At 41.6% G+C, this 21,698-nt stretch overlaps 1 long non-coding RNA gene across 1 annotated transcript in view; it reads left to right on the top strand.

Annotated features, from left to right (window-relative positions):
* The window catches only part of LOC102985245 (uncharacterized), a 156,215-nt gene that overhangs the window by 32,372 nt on the left and 102,145 nt on the right, over window positions 1-21,698 (top strand). The window lies entirely within an intron of this gene.

Below are 21,698 nucleotides of genomic sequence, written 5' to 3' on the forward strand. Positions count from 1 at the left end.
ATAGTTCATATATATAGCCTGCAAAATCATGGAATAATCATTATCCTTATAACAATGATTGTTTTTAGATTTCTGCTAGGTGTTTTCCAGAAGGCTTTGGTCACATGTGATAGCTCTCTTCTTGGAATTTATAATCTAGCAACATAGATATACATGCAGGGAACATTTAGATGTGGTTGACATTTAGTGAGCACGCACAATGTTCTAGATGCTCTCTGAAGCAGGTTTACATGCTTTATCTTCTTTTATCTTTTTCATAGCAGTCGTGTGTGATAACATTATACTCATTAAGAAAGAGAAGCGGCCACGGCTCACGGGCCCAGCCGCTCCGCGGCACGTGGGATCCTCCCGGACCGGGGTGCGAACCCGCGTCCCCCGCATCGGCAGGCGGACGCGCAACCACTGCGCCACCAGGGAAGCCCCCTCCTTTCTTTTTTAGCATTGAATAATATTCCATTGTCTGGATGATGATATATCCATTTTCATATGAGGAAAGTGAGGCTCTACACGGAAGTCAGAGTCAGCAGAGGGCTGAGATTTGAGCTCCAGATCTCCTGATGCCAGCTTGAGTGCTGTGTTCACAAACCTACAGTAGCTTCAGAGAAGAACGCAGAGGACATTGTCTAAATATGTATGGATGCAAAAGGAGAGTGCATTGATGGCACCTCGGATAAATGGTGAAGTCTTTGGAGCTTCCTTTTTCCATAAGGCATGTTTGGGACAAGCTGCCATTCTTCCTTTGGTGGTTCCCGGAATGTTTCAGGGAGTGAAGGGTCCTTAGGAGGCTTTTAAAAGGCTTCTTAATGAAAGAAAGAGACTGAGATTTGGAAATTTCCCAGGCATATGGTGTAAATTGAGAAATGTAGAAGGACATGTGAGTAAGTCAACTTCTTGAGAAACTCCCATGCAAAGCACGTATAGTCTTATATACCAGCTCTCAAAGTACTACAACTAAAGGATGACAAAAACAGAACTATTTCAACAGAATCAAGTTTACATTTCTCTTATTTTTATATTTTTCTTCTCTACTGAACGATGGATCTAAAGTGGGTATTAAGTTTGCATTTATTAAGTACTTACTGTGTGTCAGGCCTAGTGCTAATTGCTTTATATGTATTGATTTATTTAATTCTCATATGTTTATTAAGCAGGTTTCATTGTTTTGCCCATTCTACAGATAAGGAAATTCTGTGTCTAAAGAGAAGAGACTTGCCTGAGACCAGACAGAAAATATTTAACGGAGTGAAGTTTGAACCCATGTTGATCTGATTTCAGAGCCAGACTCTTATTTACTACGTTTTGTAGAGTCTGGCATCCAAAGTGTATTAAACTGATGTTAATTATCCTTCATCACATTTGATCATCCTCTCTAGACTTCTGAAAAGAGTCATGCAGGAGAACTTAGCATCAGTAAACAAGCACTAAATCTATCATTCAATAAGGATGTGCTAAGTACTTCAAGTTGCCCAAATGTAGCCTCGATACTCGTGATAAGAGAAAGGAGAAACATGTTTTATGTCTTTGATATATCTGCAGTTATGTGTAGTTACACCAAACATTTCCACTTCTTAAAAGTAGCGAAGTTATATTGTGAGTTGGCAAATGGGCCAAGTCTCGTATATTACATCAACAGCCCTTAATGAATAGAAGAGAAGCCAACATTTATTGAACACCATGGCAACAATTTTATTCCCTCAATGATGAGGCATCATTTTGTTCATTTTAGAAGTAAGAAAACCAAAGCTCAGAAAAGTGATTCGTTCAATTACCAAAGAGTCAGTAAGTGGTAGAGTTAGGATTTCCACTCACATCTGTTTGGCTCAAAGCCTTTGCTCTCTCTAGTACATCCTAATGCTTCTTATTAAGCTCGGTTTTCTGGATAAATGTTGCTTCTGTTTTTTACACGTTGGCCCTGTTGAATGTGGTACTGTTGGGTGCCTTGTAAAGACAGACACGGTTATTAAAAATGCCTATGAGGAGAAAAGATGTCAGGACCATGATTTGAGTTTAATGGTGGCTCTGAAATACTCAGGTGCTCTGTTAAGGGAACACTCAGATTTATCGGTCCTATTCTCTAAACTTCATATTCTCCTTCTACAAGGTGAGTGGAAAAATAGTGTAATTATGACTCAGAAGTCTTGCCTTATCTATAAATTAGCTGTATGGCTTTTTGCAACTTTGGACATTGGTTTTCCTCAGTTGCAAAATGAGAAGGGATTGGATATATCACGTTCCGCAGCCTGTGGTTTTACAACACACCTCTGATTTGAAAGTGTGCTTCAGCTGAATCTTCTTAATTCAGGTGTGTAAGCTGGATCTTCATCTTGTAAGATCTTATTTTCTTATTTTTCACTCTAATCACAAAGCATCAGTTACACTTAGACAGCCTTCAGTGCTTTCCATACTTGTGGTGACTTACGTTTGTGTAGCTCTCAGTGGTTTCTAAGGTTCCGTTACACACTGTCTCGTTTTCTCTCTCAATAACCTAGATGCACAGAGGCAACATCAAACATAGGTTTGAGTTACTTCCCTTCTTCATCCGCAAAATGTGCATGATATTAGCGTCTGTCTCCTCAGCTGGCTGTGAGGAAAAAAATAAGGTCACGCACATAGCATGCTTAGCAGGGGGTCTGCCAGCATAATCAGTGTTGAGCATGTGTCGGCTATTTTTTGGTGTTTTCCTCCAGATCCACATGTTCCTGATGACAGGGTTGGCCTAGAACCTCCGTGCTCAACTCAAAGAGGAGTGCTCTTACTCATATACACTCTCCTGTTTTTCAAGGTCTGGGAGAGAAACTAGAAGGAAAATGTCTTCTGGGCAAAGAGTGGACCATTGGCTTTAATCTTGGGGCTGTAAGTGCTGATATATCCAGTCAGTATGTCTTACAGTCACCCCCTCTGGGTTAGACACTGTGCTAGGCGCTGAGGATGCTAAAATATAAGGCTGGCCCAGTCTTTGTATGCAGAGAGCTCACACATAGTGTGAGAGACAGATACGTAAAAAACAAACAGTGTGCCAGGCTTTCAACAAATGTCATTTTAAATGAATAATGAAAGCAAGTGCAGGGTGCCTTGGCGTGGATAAAGAAGGAAGCACCTAGGTGCCAGGGGAATTTGGCAAAGTTCTGCTTGAGCTGAGAGTCCTGACTGATGAGTTGGTGTTAGCAAGACAAAAGGCTGGAGGAAGGAAGGACATCACAGATGGTGGGAATGGCTTGTACAGAGGAAAGAATGTGAGAGAACAGGACACACACACTCAGGGAATGCAAGTACCTCCCTATGCCTGGAGCCCAGCGAGAGTCTGAGGGGTTGACAGAAACTCAATCTGAGGAAGAGGGTAGGAGTCATACTGCAAAGGGGCTGTATACCATGTAAGGGGCTGGGCATTTATCTTGAAAGCAATGGAGTAACATTTCATGATTTCGAACAACCAAAAAACGGCATGTTTGTTTATTTTAAGAGAGTATTCTGGTGTTTATGTGGAGAAGGGTTGGAGATTACAATTACTGGAAGCAGGGTTTAGATTACTGCTACCGTCTAGGCGAGAGAGACTTTGGATACAGATGAAGACTTCAGCAGAGGCCTTGGAAAATTGCCTAGGCCGATGAGCTATTTTGGAGATATTTGGGAGGATTGGTTATTGGGAGTGGAGAGTAATTTAGAGGGAGAAGTGGAGTTGACTCCCAGGTTTCTAGCTTGGGTGACAGAGTGAATGGTTGGCCATTATTGGCAAAAGGCAAAGAATGTCATGCATTAGGGGGAGAAAAGGGTGCTGATGATAGTTCTTTTTTAGCCATGTTGAGTTTTAGTTTCCTGGGGGTCATTGAAACAAGTCTTGGGGGACTTTGAAAATATCTCTCTGGTGTTCTGGAGAGAAACATAGGATAACAAAAGGAATACGAGTGAGCAGTGTCAGGAAAGTGGGTAGGGGTTGAAGCTTCAGCTATGGAATGGCCCAGGGAGAATGGGAGTGAGAAGTCGTTTTGCTTTGCCTGTGTTTGCAGAGACCAGGGAGTTTCGCTACGTGAATGAGATTTTTGGATAAAGCTCCTCTAAGAACCACAGGTCCAGGCATATCACTGGGTCTGCAGAGTAATGAGGAGTAATTTCTCAGAGTAATCAGGAAGCGATGAGGCAGCCAGGAGGTGATTTAAGCTTCCTCCTACCACCCCTGCTCACCTCTGCCATGTCACTGCTCTTCTGAGGCGGAATCAAATAAAGGTAAGGAGAAGGGAAACAAGAGAGTACGCCGGACTACACGTGAAAGACCCATAGTTTATTAGGACTGGAGATGAACCCATTAAACTGTTGGTTGTCATGATGCTGTTGTGTTATTTTTGAGTGTGTGTTCCCATTCCCAGATGCTGTTAGGGATGGTGGCAAATTGACCATCTTAATTACGGTCAGTATTCTTTTATGTGTGAGGCATGTTTTATAAAATTTAGTTGTTTTATTAAAAAAAAAATTAAAGACTCTTCCCCCACTCCCCCCACCAAGTTCCTTTCTCCAGAAAGCCGCTCCAGAGTCAGTAGTTCTCTGGATATTTTTCTCGGAAGAACTTCTCTTTTCAGTCCAGAATTTTATCAGCAATTCTTATGCTAAGAGGGGTCAGAAGATGAGGCATTTCTCACGTTACCCTTGAAGCTACTCATGAATAATGGCCTATATCACCTCCATTGTCTGCCCCCCAAACATAAGCAAACAGACAGAAAGGCAGAGGAGAAATTAAAGATCGCTGAATGAGCCAGAGGGGCAGTCTAAGGCTGAGATAGTAGGAATAGGTGAAAAATGCAAGATGGGGCAGAGGGTGACGCAGGGGTAAATGTTTGAGTAGATTAATCAACAGATAGAGAATAAGCCAGATTCCCTGGTTTAAAAGCAAGCAAGAAGAACCGCAGAAAAGTATTGTGAAATACTTCACAGTGAGATTAAGGGCATCCCTACCAAAGAGTGATGTAGCTAAAATAAATGAGGGATCATTATTCCGGGCTGAGTGCATAATGGATTAAGAAGTTCACAGGGCTTTTTACCACCCCTTCATACCGTTACTGGTGATTTATGCTGCAGTTTCTGCTGGGGGGCGGGTAGTGGAATCTGTCTCTCGAAATACTTTCCTCCTTCATCAGTGAGTTGATTTCCTTGGGCTCCACTGGGGTTTTAGGTTTGTAGGGGTTGAAGAGACAGGAGAAGATACTAAGAGGGACGACAGAAGTCCAGATAGTTCCACACCGGGCTGGGGGGGCCAGTAGGACCCATCCTGGGACATGCAGTTCCGTTTCTTTGTGGGAAAGCTGCGTGTATTTTTTTTGCTGCCTACAGGTTGATGCTATGTATGAAAACGGTGCCTTTTCCTAACGTGAAAGCATTGCACCTGCCTACCAGAAAATTCATCCAGGACTCTCAAGAGAGAGGCAACATTTAAAATGAAAACTTGGCGGGGCTTCAGTGCTGTGCCGGCTGAGTCATTTTGTAGTGAAGGGAGGCAACAAAGAACACACCAACCGAGGAGGTCACGGAGTGTGACGCGGATCTGTGAGAAGGCCCGCCGTGCTGCCGCGCGCGAGAGAAAACCAAGCCCTTTGTGCTGGGGCTTGAGTCCAGGGGGTGATGGATGCTTTAAGAGCAGAGGAGGCTCAGACCGTCCTGTCCTGTGGCCTGGCTGCTGCTGGGCCCTGTGAGATGACTGGCCGGGGGGGGGCGGGGGTCTGGCCTTTTGTTTCAGTGTCTTCCAAGCAGTGACATCAGATTTGATGGGGTCTTGGCATCTTCCGAGAGGCAAATTTTATGCTCCTGTGTTTCTTATTAAAGCTGTTAGAAGTAAGTAGAAAGGAGCCCTGTAATCCTAACGGGGAGCGAGAGCTGAGACTTTTGCATGAGAATAAGGATAAAACCACAGTAAAATCACTGCAACCCTCCAAGCCTTTCTTAAAAGGTTACCTCATGCAATAGCACCATGAAAACAGGAAGAGAGTAAAATAGCATTGCACTCTGGCCTGACTCTTCCTCGTTTTGTTTTAAAACAAGTGTTTTAAGGCAACAGTTTCTTCTCCCTACCCTGCCTTGTCAGCCCAGCACTAGCGAATGTAAACCAGTGGCTGCACTCCGGGGTCCTCTGAGAATATGCTTTGATTTAGTGGCAGTGGTGGCAGTTATGACGGCGGTGGAGGGGATGGTCTTCCGTTGCAGAGCTGAGAGGGGCCTGATGTGTGCAGAATACCTCTCGAGTGACATGGTTCAGGACTGTTCTAAGGACTGGCTCATACTCACATCATGGACTCTTTGGATTAAAATGGTGACAAATCAGAATCTACCGAATCAGAGTTAGACATGGAAAGGGCTTTGTAAGGTCTTTCTTGTCCATCTCACGTTGCTGGGCTGAGAAGCCCTTTAATGACCCTAGACAGATGAAAATCTCCATCGTTGGACTCTATGTCCTTCCTTTAAATAAGAACCAGTATACAGTATTAAACCCTCTCCTGAAATGACTACCTAGCCAAGAATGGCTCAGTTTTGTTATACTCAGAGCACTTTCTCTCTTTTTCTTTCTTTTTCTCCCTGCATAGGCAGGCGGACTCTCAACCACTGTGCCACCAGGGAAGCCCTCTTTTTCTTAACCTACTGAAATCTTACAGATACATGGATGAATTGAATCATTCATTCATCCAACAAGTATTGCTATGTTAAGTGCCTAGAGTGGGCACAATGCTGAATGGAGCACGGTGGTGAAAACAAAAGAAATAAAGGGATAGTCCTAGTCCTTAAGGAGTGTATCATATTGAACAGGCAAGAAAGTAATTCATTAAGTGCCTAGAGAACAATGCAGCCCAGTGCAGTGGAAGTATGATACTGGGGGAGGGGGAGGCGGTGAGCTGGGGGACGACACAAGCTCTGGGAAGGAAGCAAGTCTCGTGGAACGAGGCCCGTCTTGGATTGGCTTTTGAGGAATGGATTTAAATTGGTCGAAGGATGAGGGTTTGGGAGAAACGTCTTAACTTTTGTGTAGACTCTATAGGAATTTAAGATTCCTTTTTTCCTTAGCGGCTGCTCCTATCCAAGCTGTAGGGACCATCTCATCTACTTTATAACCCAGACTGTCCATCCTTCCCCAACCAAGGCTTCTGTTATTGACGTTGGCAGAGCTTTGTGCTGGTTGCTCTCCAAACAGGACCCTGTCTGTGAGATGCAGATTAGGTGCTGTAGAGGAATTGGTGCCATGGAAAAGGCTCTATGAATGCCCACCTTGCCATTCTTTCCTAGTGGTGGGCGGTACTAGACTGGTGTTTCTTTCCACCTTTATCGCTTTCAACGAAGGGATGGTAAACTTAAGTAGTCAGGGTTCTCCCAATGTAGAGCATGGGGCCCACTAATTACAGCATAATTTCTGCTTGTCAATATCAGTAATTTCTTCAACCTCATGGATTGCTTCCTTCAAGCCAACGTTCATGAAAATTTTATACTCGAAGCTGGCGTTGCATCTTTTATATCATGATCATGTCAGCTTGAATACCACTTCCTCAGGGAGATCTTCCCTGCAAATCCACATAATCTTTTTCTCTTCTCAGCCATGGTACTTCAATCACAATTGGTGATGATGTATTTACCTGTGTGGTTACCAGAGTAGCGTTTGAGTCTCCCACTAGAAGGTAAGATCCATGAGTCAGGAACATAATATGCCTTGTTCGCTGCTATACACTTAGCCCCTACCCTAGGTACAGAAATAAATGTTTGATGGCTGGAGGAATGAATTTAAAAATAAAAACGTGAGTGGGTAGAGATGCATGGACTTGGGAATTAGGATACCTTGGGATGATTGTCAGAGGCAGGGAGGTTTCTGGCTGCTGGCTCTGAACTCACCCACGGGATCTCGAAGAAAGCAGTTGAGAAAGAAGCCTGCTGTGACAGTCTAGAGAAGTGTCATCCCTGTGCCTTTTGCATGAAGTCAGCAGATCCTTGGAACTGGCATCCCAACTGTTTTAGAGGTGTTACCTTTTCTGTGATTACAGGCTGGATGCCTCTAACATTGCCACAGGAGTCCATTTTATTGCAGTGTGGATTTTCCATTAGGGATGCGGAAATCAGCTTGGAAAATCAGGTTTAGTTATAGCATATTTCCAGAGGAAAAGAAATTTCCTCTTATCTTATGTTTTCAGTTTCTTACGGACTTTTTTTTTTTTGTGTGTGGTACACGGGCCTCTCACTGTTGTGGCCTCTCTCGTTGCGGAGCACAGGCTCCGGACGCACAGGCCCAGCGGCCGTGGCTCACGGGCCCAGCCGCTCCGCGGCATGTGGGATCCTCCCGGACCGGGGCACGAACCCGCGTCCCCCGCATCGGCAGGCAGACTCTCAACCACTGCGCCACCAGGGAAGCCCCCCCTTTTTTTTTCTTACAGACTTTTGACCTGGGGAGCTCAGCCGTGCATTCTGAGTACGAAAACAATAACAGTAACAGCTAATTTTTATAAATGCACTGTTCAAGTGCCTATGTATATAATTTCATTGAATCTTCACAACAGCCGTATGGAGTAGATATCGCTGAAATCAAATGCCCATTTGGTGGAGGAGGTATAAAGGGAGCCATCAGAACAAACAAGTAATAGGGCTGGCGTTTGAGCCCAGATTTAATTCTCCACCTCACGTTCCCTATCAGCCTCCTAACACAGGCTAATATTCAAATGCTACCCATGTATCAGACCCAACTATATTGACCAAATATGTTTTCTTATTTAGTTTTATAACAACCCTACGAGGTGAATACAACTACTGTGCCCATGTTACAGCTGAAGGCACTGAGGCTCAGAGAGGCTAGGGAAGTTACTCAGGATCACACAGCTAGCTTTTGGCACAGTTAGACTCAAGCTTCGATTGGCTTCCCTCTAAAGGCCCTATTTCCAGCCACAGTACCTTGCTCCCTACACTGTCTCAGAAACGCCCCGTGTGGACCATTCAACGTCGTGGCATTGAGGGACTAGTTAATTGTATGCCAGGCAAAAGCAGTAGAAAGCTGACAAGTTTTGCTACCATTATGCCACAGCCTTCCTTTCCCTGTACCTTAAAAAGGGGGAAGCGTTCTTTCTTTTGACTACCCTGCATCATCAGTTGACCTGTTTTCCCTAATTGGAAACCCTCACATTTCCAATACTAACACACTTCTGGTAAATGAGCTGTTTCAGTTTTCATCCTTTCCACTTAAACTGAGGCTGGCGTTGCAGAGGGAGAAGGTGACCCGAAGCAGGTGTTCCTCTCCTTTTATTTCAGACCAAACTCTATCTTTGTACCTATGAAAAATAAGGAAATTTAAATGATCCAAGACAGTTCTCTATAATAAATTCATCATGTATTTCTTTGGGGAAATCTAAAGCGTAGTTAAGTTTCTGCAAACTAGATGCCCAAATGAATTTGTGCTCCTTGGCCTTGACTCAGTCTCTCATCCATGTATCGTCCATGTGCTAGGTCAAGAGGCCAGCCCGATTCCCCCACCCTCTCCACCCTCATGTTCTGTCTTCTCTTCAGGATGCTTTGGCTCCTGTCTTCATCTGGTTCTGTAAGGATGAGCTCAAGCTTGGTCTGATCTCTTCAAACTTTAATTTGTAAATGCTCTTGTCAGTACCTGGGTCTTGACTTTCTCCTGCAGAGTTTTACTTGATTAACCCCTATGACTCCTGCTTTCCCCTGTTGCCTTAAGGTGGAATCTTCTGCCTTAATCTCAACCCCTCTGAATTCAATTTCAGCCCTTTGGCCATCAAGGCCCATCCAGAGACCCAGCTAGTTTTAGCAGCTGCCTTTATCACTCCCAGCGTCAGCAGTACAACTTGGCCCAATCCTTAATAACTGGATATTTTTGTCTCACTGTGATAGCAGAAGTCTTTCAGTCCCAGGGATGATGAAACAGAAAAATGCTTTGACAGTTTCATTTATTAGAAAGAATTTAAATACAAACATCTGAATGGAATAGGTGGTCTTGAAACAAGTTTGAATATGTATACTTTATTATACTTAAAATATCAGTGGAGATCAGGATGAAAGGTAGGGAAATTGCCAGTTGAAGGGGAAGAGCCCCCTCAGGTTATATCCTTATCTCAAAATGCACCAAAATAAAGGTTAGTTATATTACATGCAAAAATTCTTCACATAAAATAACTTGAAGACAATACAGGTGAATATTTATTTATTTTTTTGTTTTATTTTTATTTTTTATTTTTTATTTTTTGTGGTATGCGGGCCTCCCTCTGTTGTGGCCTCTCCCGTTGCGGAGCACAGGCTCCGGACGCGCAGGCTCAGCGGCCATGGCTCACGGGCCCAGCCGCTCCGCGGCATGTGGGATCCTCCCGGACCGGGGCGCTAACCCGGTTCCCCTGCATCGGCAGGCGGACGCGCAACCACTGCGCCACCAGGGAAGCCCCAGGTGAATATTTAATTGTGAATGAAAAGTACTTCAAAGTATAAAACCATCTGACGATATCACAAAGGAAAATACCAATAAATTTGCATATATAGAATATAAAGGTTCTACAAACTAAGAAAAAAATCATAAACAACTTAAAAAACATATTTCCAGTAGTTGGTAAAGGGTATATATGTAGATATGTGTATGTATAATATATACATATGCATGTATGAACCTTATGACTCAATAAGAAAAACAGTAGCAACACAGTAAGGAAATGAAAACAGGCAAACAGGTAACTAATAAAATAAAAAAGAATAAGTGGTCAGTGAATTCTTAAAAGATCAATCCGATCTCACTAGAATTCAAAGAAATACAAATTAAACAGCACTACTAAATATGTAGTAGGTATTAAAATAAGTAAAACAACTAGTGAGACTGCAGAGAAATAAAAATTTCCTCCAATAGTTAAGTATGTAAATTGGCAGAAACTTTCTAAAAAGCAATTTAGCAAGATGTAAAAAAAAAAAAAAAGAAAACACTGATCCAATCCCACTTTCTATACTAAGAAAAGTAGTCAAATAGTTATATAAAAAGATGTCTTTTACAACCTTATGTATAATACAAATCCTAAATACATCCTAAATGCCCAATATTAGGAAAATAGTTAAATAATGTATCTGTCGAATAGAATATTACATGTTTTAATATGTTTTGGAGGATATTTAAACACCACAGGTGCTTTGGTTATGGTGTTAAACTGAGAGTAGGAAACAAAATTATTTACATTTTGATCCAAATGCTGTAAAAAAAAAAAACCCCCACATATTAATACATAAACACCCATATATGTAAAAGATAAGAGGGAACTCTATTAAAATACCAAAAGTGGTTATCTTTAATTGCTATTATCATGGGTAATTTTAATTGTCATCTTTAAATTTTTTTTTCTAAAATTTTGGTAGTGACTGTGTTACTCTTATAATCAGGAAAAGTAATAAACATTATTAAAATGTGTGTACCTTCTTTTCTTGAAATTTTGTTTTGAGTGTCTGTTCAATATGAGGAGAGAGAGGCAGACCAGGAGGGTGTCTTCCTTCCTTCCCTTGTAGGATCTGGGCCGGAGAAGGTTGTTTGTGAAGCAGGGAACGTGCATCTCCAGGGCAGTAGACAGGAGTCCTGGTGAGTTGCATATGTCAGCATATGTCATACAGGGCCAGAGAAAATAAAGACCGATATCAAAAAGAGTGATGTTGCTAGCATTAAACCAGATGAAAAGACTACTGAAATCTGTTCCTCTCTGAGAAATTACTGGATCCAGACATATCTAATCTCACGAACCCGCTCTCCTGAAAGCTATCCTAGATGCAAAACGAATATCTAGTTTTTCAATTCTAGATTTTATAGCAAAGCACTCACCTCCCTGTTTTGTAGTTGTTGTGACAGCAGACTCTTACACTAGTCTGTAAGCTTTGATGGGACTAGGGACTCGCTGTCTGGTAGAGTCATGTTCAGTAATATTTGCTTAACTGAATGCGTGAATGAATGGACTTGGAAACTAAGCTAGAGAATAAATAGAAGGGCAGCTTTATAGCAGCTTCACACTGTTAATATTTTCTTTCTGGCTACAAGTTTTACTTGACTATGTAGATTATGTCTCTTTTTCTCTTAGGAAGGAGATGATTTAACCTGTTGGCCGATTGGTCCCACTTTGAACTGAAAATCAGAGTTGATGAAGATCTAAGGGGAAAAAAAAAAGGATGAGAGGCGATTGGATGTAGTGGTCAGGAGTGTGGGCTCAGGCATTAAATTGCCTGGGTGTGGAACTTGACTGTGCCATGTGCTAGCTCAGTGATCTTGGGCAGGTCGCTTGACCTCTCTGTGCTCTAGTTTCTTCATCTGTAAGGAGTGATGATGACGCGAGAAGGTACCTCATAGGGTTGCTGTGAGGCTTAAGTGGGTTATTATGCATAAAGCACTTAGCACATTGCTTGGCCGAGTATAAATGCTATATAAATGCTATATAAGTGGTAGCTGTTATTTTTTTTTTTTCCGTTATTATGCATAAAGCACTTAGCACATTGCTTGGCCGAGTATAAATGCTATATAAGTGGTAGCTGTTATTTTTTTTTTTCCTGAAAAGCAGCAGACATTCTCTTCAGTTAACTACAACTATCGAATTAGTATATTTTGGTGTCTGTAAGCCTCCCAATGTTTCCTATCCAAACCATGCAAAGATAATGAACTTGATGTCTTCATAAAGCTTGCTATTTTGTAGCAATTATTTTAATCTCTCTCATCTATCGTCTCCTTTCATTAGGTAATAATTATCATGACAAAGTAATAAAAAGGGTCCTTTAAAAATAGTTCTAATATTTCAGATGTCAAACAGCAATTACCACAAAAATTTACTCCAAGACCTGCAGTATTTTTCTCACTTAAATGCTTTGTAATTATTTTCATTTTATTGATATGATTTAAACATTTTCTTTTCTAGACTCTAAGCTCTTTGAGGACAAATATTGTCTTACTACCCCTCCTACTTGTATTACTCTTCATGAATATTTTACTGACCACAAATATTTCTTAAATGAATAATTAGGTCTTTTCTCCTTTTGTTACAAACACAGGGGACTCTCAGTAGTGATATTCTTACCTCTTAGCAAAGGTGTCTCTGACACTTGAGTAGATGATTCCTTGTAATTTCATCTGGGAATTTAAAAATCCTGTTTTCTACCCTCAAACAATGATATCTGCAACGAAGAGAGGATCCACCGGAAGACTGGTTGGTGGTGACCATTCACTTGACACACCTCCTCCAGTAGAAATGACTGCTGAGATCTCCCCTGTAGGTCTGAAATATGTAACTGTGCACACAAGGAGGTGCTGGAGCATATTACTCATCCTCTATTTCTTTCTGTCTTTTTAAAATAAATTTATTTATTTATTTATTTATTTTTGGCTACATTGGGTCTTTGTTGCTGCATGCGGGCTTTCTCTAGTTGTGGTGAGCGGGGGCTACTCTTCGTTGCGGTGCGTGGGCTTCTCATTGCAGTGGCTTCTCTTGTGGAGCACGGGCTCTAGGCACGCATGGGCTTCAGTAGTTGTGGCTCGTGGGCTCTAGAGCACAGGCTCAGCAGTGGTGGCGCACGGGCTTAGTTGCTCCACGGCATGTGGGATCTTCCCAGACCAGGGCTTGAACCCGTGTCCCCTGCATTGGCAGGTGGATTCTTAACCACTGCGCCACCAGGGAAGCCCTCATCCTCTATGTCTTACACTAAATAACGTATTCATTTTTAAAAGCATTATTGTTATGACAACAATAATACCCTTCTGTTATAAGTGCTGAAAAGTTTATAGAATGTCCTATATACATTATCTCATTTAATCTGTACAGTAAGCTTGTATTTTTATTGGTAGTTTATATGTGGCAATCTGAGAATTTAGAGAAGGAGGGGTTAACTGGTATGTGCCATGTGCTTTACATACATTATCTCATTTAACCTCGTAGCAGCCCTTGAGGTAAGCAGTAAGATCTCTGTTTTAGCGATAGAAATCTAAGGTTCAGATATGCTCAGTAGTATATAATACAACGAAGATTCAGACTCTTGTTTGTCTGGCAACAAAACCTATGCTCTTCCCACTATACCAGTGGTTGATATTGTAACCTTCATTCCATAGAATCTACTTCTTAGGACTGAAGTCGCTGATTTCCCCCCCACCCAGGTTTATTGAGGTGTAACTGACAAATAAAAATTGTATGTATTTAAGGTGTTCAATGTGATGATTTGATATATGCATACACTGTAAAATGGTTACCCTAGTCAAGCTAATTAACACACCCATCACCTCACATAGTTACCATTTTTTGTGTGTAAGAGCACTTAGATCTACTCTCTTAGCAAATTTCCAGTATGCAGTACGGTATTGTTAACTATAGTCACCATGCTGTACGTTAGATCCTTAGAACTTATAACTGAATACCCTTTGACCAATGTCTTCCCGTTTCCCTAACCCCCCAGGCCCTGGCAACCACCATTCTACTTTCTGTTCCTGAGTTCAAGTCACTGCCCACCTGTAGTAACACTAAGATCTGGACATGCACATGATTCCAGAGAACATCCTAGGACAGCCTTTCTTTGCTTCCTTCTTCACGCAGAGAACTTGTACTTGGCTTTCTCAGTCTTCTCTCTCTGGTGGTAAACATGGAGGATTCAGACACCATGTTGCATTGTTGTCTGTCTCTGTTTGCATTGTCTTGAACCAAGGCAATGATTTGGGAATGGGCCAACCTCCTTAGCATTCTCATCATTCTTTCCCTGTCCCCCTCTTTCTAAACCTAATTCCTTTCTACAGAATGCCCTAGAAAACTAGGATCACAAATTTGGCAGTTTGGCTAGAATAGGAAGCAGAGAGCAATGGCTGCCCTGGCTGATCCTCTGACTTTCATTTCAAGGATGTTTGTTCCAAAATTCCCCCAAATGACCGATTTAACTAGATCTGTGGCAATGTGAGAATACTATAGAGAATCTTGCAAAAAAAGATTAAGCTTGTTCCTGACAAAGCAGTCTGATCTTTGGATCCTAGTAACTCCGGTTGGAAGGTAGAAACACCAGTGTTCATTTTTGGGTCAGGGAGTCCTTGCTCAGTATGCTAAGAGAATTCATTTTCCTTGAGTGTTTTTCCTTTCAAGTCACGTTTTACTGCTGGAGTTACTCAGCGAATTAATAGGTATAGAAATGCAAAGCTCTTTTCTTATTACATTCTATCGATCTGATTGCAATGTCATTAATTGAAAGACTAGGAAAATGTGATGGATAGTTCGGCTCAGGATTCTACATTCGTTTTGGCCCAGATCTGTTGGAAGAAAGCTGCAGGAGAACCGACTGAAAGAAGCCGTTTGGTCTGACGTGAATTCTTCTTCCTTTGTCAGTCCTTGTGAGAGCATTCAGTCCTAGTGAGATTTACCATGTGTAATTATAAACTGTTTTTACTCTTAAAGGAGAATCAAAACTTAGTATGCTTATTTGTAGAGTTGGAAAGAATCCATTTTGTACCTGTCTTTTATAGATGACATATATATGACATTAGAAAAAAAACCAGTCTGACAGAAACAAATTCTGACTCAAAAATAAGGAAGTGGGCATTTTGCTCCTTAAGTAATTTCATTTGGAATATTGTGGTTGTGAAACATTATTTTCATTCATCACCATTTCAACCATCTCATTTTAGTGGTGTGTGAAACTTCAGAGATTGGTATGTGGTTAAGGATTGTTTTTTAGAGTTATTTTCTTTTTGGATTGTTTGACCTATAATCCCTTGGATTTCCCCCATAATTTTAAATTAACTTGAGAATTTTGCATATGCATGGATATGCCCATATATATATTTAATAAGTGTACTCTAATATGAAAAATTTAAAGGAATCTTTTAAAATATTTTAATCCTCTGTGTGAATGAAAAATTCCCAGGCTCGAACAAAACCATGTCAGATTATGTCTAATTTGTTTGCAAAGGCCAAGCTGGACTCCTTACTTTCTGCTTATGCTTTAAGGAGCTGGGCTATTTTTCTCGTGTTTATTATTTTAAATGTTTGAAGCTTGACGTGAATGGGAGGAATACTAAAATTCAAAGCACATCTGTATGACAGAAGACATCATTTGTCTCTTGCTTTTAATAAACGTTGTTTGGAAGTTTAAGACATGTTACTAATAATACATGTCCTGCCAAATATTTTTTTATCTTTAGTCTGTGGTATTGGAGTGGTCTTTCTCAAGGTGTGATTACTTCTCCTGGTTGTGCTTTTGGATGGTAGAATAAGGCATCTGTGGAAAAATAGGAAGTGAGCAAATTGCCACGCGGTGTGACCTCATTTTGGAACACATCTTGAAAACGTATTTCGTGCTTTCTGAGCGCAGAGACAATGGATTGTGGTTTGGGGTCCTCTTAACTGACCTTTGGCTTGGAGAGAAACGTGGGCTGCTTCCTCTGATCATCAGCTCCTCTGAGGGTGAGAAAGAGGTTGCTCCCACGTTAGGATGTGAACGCTGCAGCTGAGCGGACAGGCTGCCTTACCCCTGATATTATGTCTAAAAATACATCCTCGGAGAGGCGGGCATATGCTTGCGCCTCGGTATGGAGGAGCTCTCGCCTGTGTTCCTTGCTATACCCATCTAGATGCTGAAGTGAGAGATTAAATTATCCCAGAAGCCCTGCCAGTTTTCGATTTGCCATTGTCTCTGCTTCTTCGCCGCCTGTGAATGGGGGCCCTCGATGCAGGGCTTTCAGAGACCAGCCGGTGCTGATGGGGTCTGTGACTCGCCGCCTGTGCTGATGGGGTCTGTGACTCGCCGCCAGCGCCTTCTCCTTCCGTTTTGCTCTGTCCCAGTCATGCTTTTCTTGCCTTTTTTGGGAGGCAGAGAGCACGGGGCCGAGGTTGCACTTGCACGTTTCAACTCCGTTGTCACTGCTGTGGCTGTTACTCCCCTCAGCAAGAGCCAAGGAGCAAACAGGACGGTGGGTCACCTTGCCAGCTATTTAGCACCGTTCCCCTTCCCCTCTCGACATGGTTAGGATTTTTTTCTGTCTTAAGTGACAGGGTTTGAAGGGTGGCGGTGGCGGGGGGGAGGGGGGGTTCCTGAGCCTCCCTCTCTACCCGGCTGTATCTTGTTAGGGACCTGTGTTCTCCTGATTTCTCCCACCTCTCCTCATTTTGAAAGCTTGCTAGATTCTCCATCCCTGTCCCTGCAACTCAGTTTTTAGGGTCTGTTGTTGGAGTTTTCTCTTTGAGTGTTATCTCCGAATTTCTCAGCTTCTGTAGTTGCCTCAGAGGTTAAAAGGGGTAAAATGATTGTTGGAATCATTTTGTCCAGGAAGAAGGAAAACAGAATTGCTCTTTAGAGTGACAGTGCTTAAGGAGAGGGATCCATAGTAGAGGGAAATAAGGTGGATCTTTTGCAGCCCTTGCCACAGCTTGGCTGTAAATGCATGTCTTCAGGGAGACTTTCTATCTTATTTACAGAGTTAAGAAAATATATTAACCTTCAAGATATCTCCCATACCTTATTAGAAAATAATTTCAATTCTAACAACAAGTGCTGAGGAAAGAAATGCAGCGTTTTATGCAACAGAAAAGAAGGGCAAAATCACAGATCACATCAGAAACTAAGTACACCATTCCCTTTGCAATGATCCGTATTCAAAAGTGAGTAAGATCAGCTGTTACTTATTCCTCCCTCTTTCTTTTGTATATTCAAGTTAACAGTATTTTGATGGCCTTGAAAACTGAAGGGCAAAGCCTTGTTTTTCAAAAGGGTTGATTTTTTTTGGTTTCTGCAAAATGAGATAAAAGAATTCTTTATATTGTTTCAAATGGTTATCAGGATATATCTAGTGCAAGTTACAACAGATACATCCAATGTAAGCTGGTATTCACAACATGTGCAGTTAACAAATACACACACACACACACACACACACACACACACGCACACTTATACACACTCCAGAAGAAATCCACCTAATCTTAAACAAAATCCAGACTTGAATTTAAACCAAAATAGTTTCATCTATTGTGGAGAAGAATTAGCCTTCTTATATGCTTTTCTATGGCTGAATACTTCCTTCTCCTTTCATCATTATTTTATTAGTTTCTTTCATAAAAGCCACTGAAATGGACAAAGGACTCTGTAGTTAATTTAAGTTCTGGTGGCAGTTCATTAAAATGGAGCATGGATCAAATATGTCATAAACTCTTATCTGTCACCTGGTATTTCCTTTCAGTTCAGCTTAATACATTTTATTTCCACTGATGCCAAAGAAACATATATGCCTTTAGACACTCCGTACCTAATTATGCAGCTGGATACATTAATAGCCTGAAATATGTAGGTTTGAGCGTTAAACAGGAAAAGGCACTGTTATTCATAGCCAGCAAGTTCCCAGGATCCAGCAAGATCCCGGTGCTGGAGTATTTGCTTGTCTTTCTACCTTTGTTCCTTCAGAGGTGGTGAAGGTCTCAGCTATTGCTGACTAATTGATAGTTGTAGTAACCGCTGTAGGCTCCTTAGATCAGAATTGCATGCAGAGATGGGTCTTGATTCAAACACTAAGGAATGCACACTCTCACTTACTTACATGGGCAGAAAGTCTTCATACTAACAGAGGTGTGATGGCGACTGCAGGACAGAGAAGAGAGAGAGAGGGGGGCGGTGCGGGGAGATGGCTGGCTGCAAGTAGACCCCTGCAAATAGTTCTAAAATGCATGTGCAAATGCAGAAGACTTCAGAACCATCCAACAATTCAGACACCCTTTTTTATTTCTTCTCTGCGGGACACCTCCATCCAGACTATTCACACACACACACACACACACACACACACACACACACACAAAACCAAAAAAAAAAAAGACAGGAAAAGGTGAGAGCCCTGCCATCTTAGCTCAGAATTCATCTGATTTCCTTTTTTCCCCCCTGCCTTGTATTCCTCCATCCATTGTCCATGCATCCGATGGCAGCCGCCCTTGCTCTTGAATGCAAGTGTCACAGCAGGAGCAGAAAGAGGGTTGAGGGAAGGCTTTGTCAAAGCCACCGTTGTCTACTGTTTCTTTGCTTTCACCGATCTGCTTTTTTTTTTTTTTCCTGAGGCTCTCCCTTACTAGTGGCCTCTGTCCAGGAGGAGGGAGAAATTGCAAGAGTTGGAAGAGTAGTAGAGGGTAGCCGTTTTTCTTGCACACTGTTTTCATAAACAGCTCAGCGATACGTTCCTGGAAATTAGGAAATACAGCAAGAGTGGGAGGTTCTGGTGGGAGAGTGAGGGGGCGGGGGTCTTTGGAGATTGCTCCAGCCTAGATGCCAAGGGCAGTTTCTTTGCAAGGACTTTCCTGGTTGTATTTGTTTCCTGCTGCATTTTCAGTTTTAAAAAATCATGAGAAAAGTCTCATTCCTCTCTCAGGTTTTCCATTTGCTTATTTTTTGTTCGGCTCAACAACTGGATGGAAATTTTAAGCCAGGCCAGATCTGCTGTTTGTGATTTGCTCACATGTTGAAATCAGTTCAGCCTGAATTGGTAATTGTCTTTTTCAGATCATTTAAGCTTGCATGTGAAATGTGTGTGGTAACTTTCCAATGTACGTTACAAAAAATGGTTTTGACTATCATTTGTATGGCTATAAATCTTAGGGTTATGCTGTTTTTCACCTAAACTAACCATAGCTGTTCTTTGGGGTGACATTTATGCACAAGTGATTCTCTTCTATGATCAGGCCAACTCCTCTGATAAATCCCAAAGCTGTCAAAGGTTACAGAGGCACACTCTCAAAATAGATTTTTAGGAGAGTATTTCAAATGGGCATTTGACATAAGCGTGAAAATACTGGGACTTTTTCTCAGTGACTTTAACGTCATATAATTTGTATTTCTTCAAATAAATAAAAGTGATTAAAACTGATTCTATATAGAAGGCACACACACACACACACACACACACACACACACAAAACCAAAAAAAAAAAAGACAGGAAAAGGTGAGAGCCCTGCCATCTTAGCTCAGAATTCATCTGATTTCCTTTTTTCCCCCCTGCCTTGTATTCCTCCATCCATTGTCCATGCATCCGATGGCAGCCGCCCTTGCTCTTGAATGCAAGTGTCACAGCAGGAGCAGAAAGAGGGTTGAGGGAAGGCTTTGTCAAAGCCACCGTTGTCTACTGTTTCTTTGCTTTCACCGATCTGCTTTTTTTTTTTTTTCCTGAGGCTCTCCCTTACTAGTGGCCTCTGTCCAGGAGGAGGGAGAAATTGCAAGAGTTGGAAGAGTAGTAGAGGGTAGCCGTTTTTCTTGCACACTGTTTTCATAAACAGCTCAGCGATACGTTCCTGGAAATTAGGAAATACAGCAAGAGTGGGAGGTTCTGGTGGGAGAGTGAGGGGGCGGGGGTCTTTGGAGATTGCTCCAGCCTAGATGCCAAGGGCAGTTTCTTTGCAAGGACTTTCCTGGTTGTATTTGTTTCCTGCTGCATTTTCAGTTTTAAAAAATCATGAGAAAAGTCTCATTCCTCTCTCAGGTTTTCCATTTGCTTATTTTTTGTTCGGCTCAACAACTGGATGGAAATTTTAAGCCAGGCCAGATCTGCTGTTTGTGATTTGCTCACATGTTGAAATCAGTTCAGCCTGAATTGGTAATTGTCTTTTTCAGATCATTTAAGCTTGCATGTGAAATGTGTGTGGTAACTTTCCAATGTACGTTACAAAAAATGGTTTTGACTATCATTTGTATGGCTATAAATCTTAGGGTTATGCTGTTTTTCACCTAAACTAACCATAGCTGTTCTTTGGGGTGACATTTATGCACAAGTGATTCTCTTCTATGATCAGGCCAACTCCTCTGATAAATCCCAAAGCTGTCAAAGGTTACAGAGGCACACTCTCAAAATAGATTTTTAGGAGAGTATTTCAAATGGGCATTTGACATAAGCGTGAAAATACTGGGACTTTTTCTCAGTGACTTTAACGTCATATAATTTGTATTTCTTCAAATAAATAAAAGTGATTAAAACTGATTCTATATAGAAGGAATCAGAAGGCAGATTAAATTTGAATTGCATTTTCCAAACATTTTGCTAAAAAACAAACACATTTGCAAATTTTATTAGCTTACTTTTAGCTTAGAAAAATCACATACCTATATTAGTTCTCCATAGTTTTTTTTTTTCCTTCTAAATACTGTACTATCTAGAAAAAAGTTATTCTAAGTGGATAATTTTTTTCTCAAGCCATCTAACTTCTGGCATGAGACCAGGACTCTTGATTATTGTCAGAATTTGCTAAGATTCAGTGTTTCAATTCCAAAATGTATTTTAAGTCAAAAGGGGGATATATCTGCATGCAGAGGAAGAAGTTTTTTCTTTTGAGGAGCCATTCCATTTTATGACACATGCTGTTGGGTTGATATTCAGTATGAGCTCATGATTTCTTTCTTTTCCAAATAATGATTATAGTCTGCACGTGAATATAGGGGTAGAATACCTTCTCGGGTCCATAAGAAAACACCCTAAATTGGAGTATAAGATCTTCGCTATTATGAGCAGCCACTTTGGCACCCTGCAAATACATTCTCTTCCTTTCCATTTTCATTGCTTTGATTTAGGGGACTTGGGCCCAGCCACCCTGCCTCCTTCTTTTGTGAAGAGACATTCTGAAATGTCTATAGAAAGCAAACTTCTCCAAGAAATGCAGAGCGGGCCATGGTTTGAATGCAAGTCTGAATTTAATTGTGGCCACCCTGGTAGCACACTGTTTAACTTCCAGCACACATCTAC

The sequence above is a fragment of the Physeter macrocephalus genome, chromosome 16, assembly GCF_002837175.3.
Source record: "Physeter macrocephalus isolate SW-GA chromosome 16, ASM283717v5, whole genome shotgun sequence".
NCBI classification, from domain to species: domain Eukaryota; kingdom Metazoa; phylum Chordata; class Mammalia; order Artiodactyla; family Physeteridae; genus Physeter; species Physeter macrocephalus.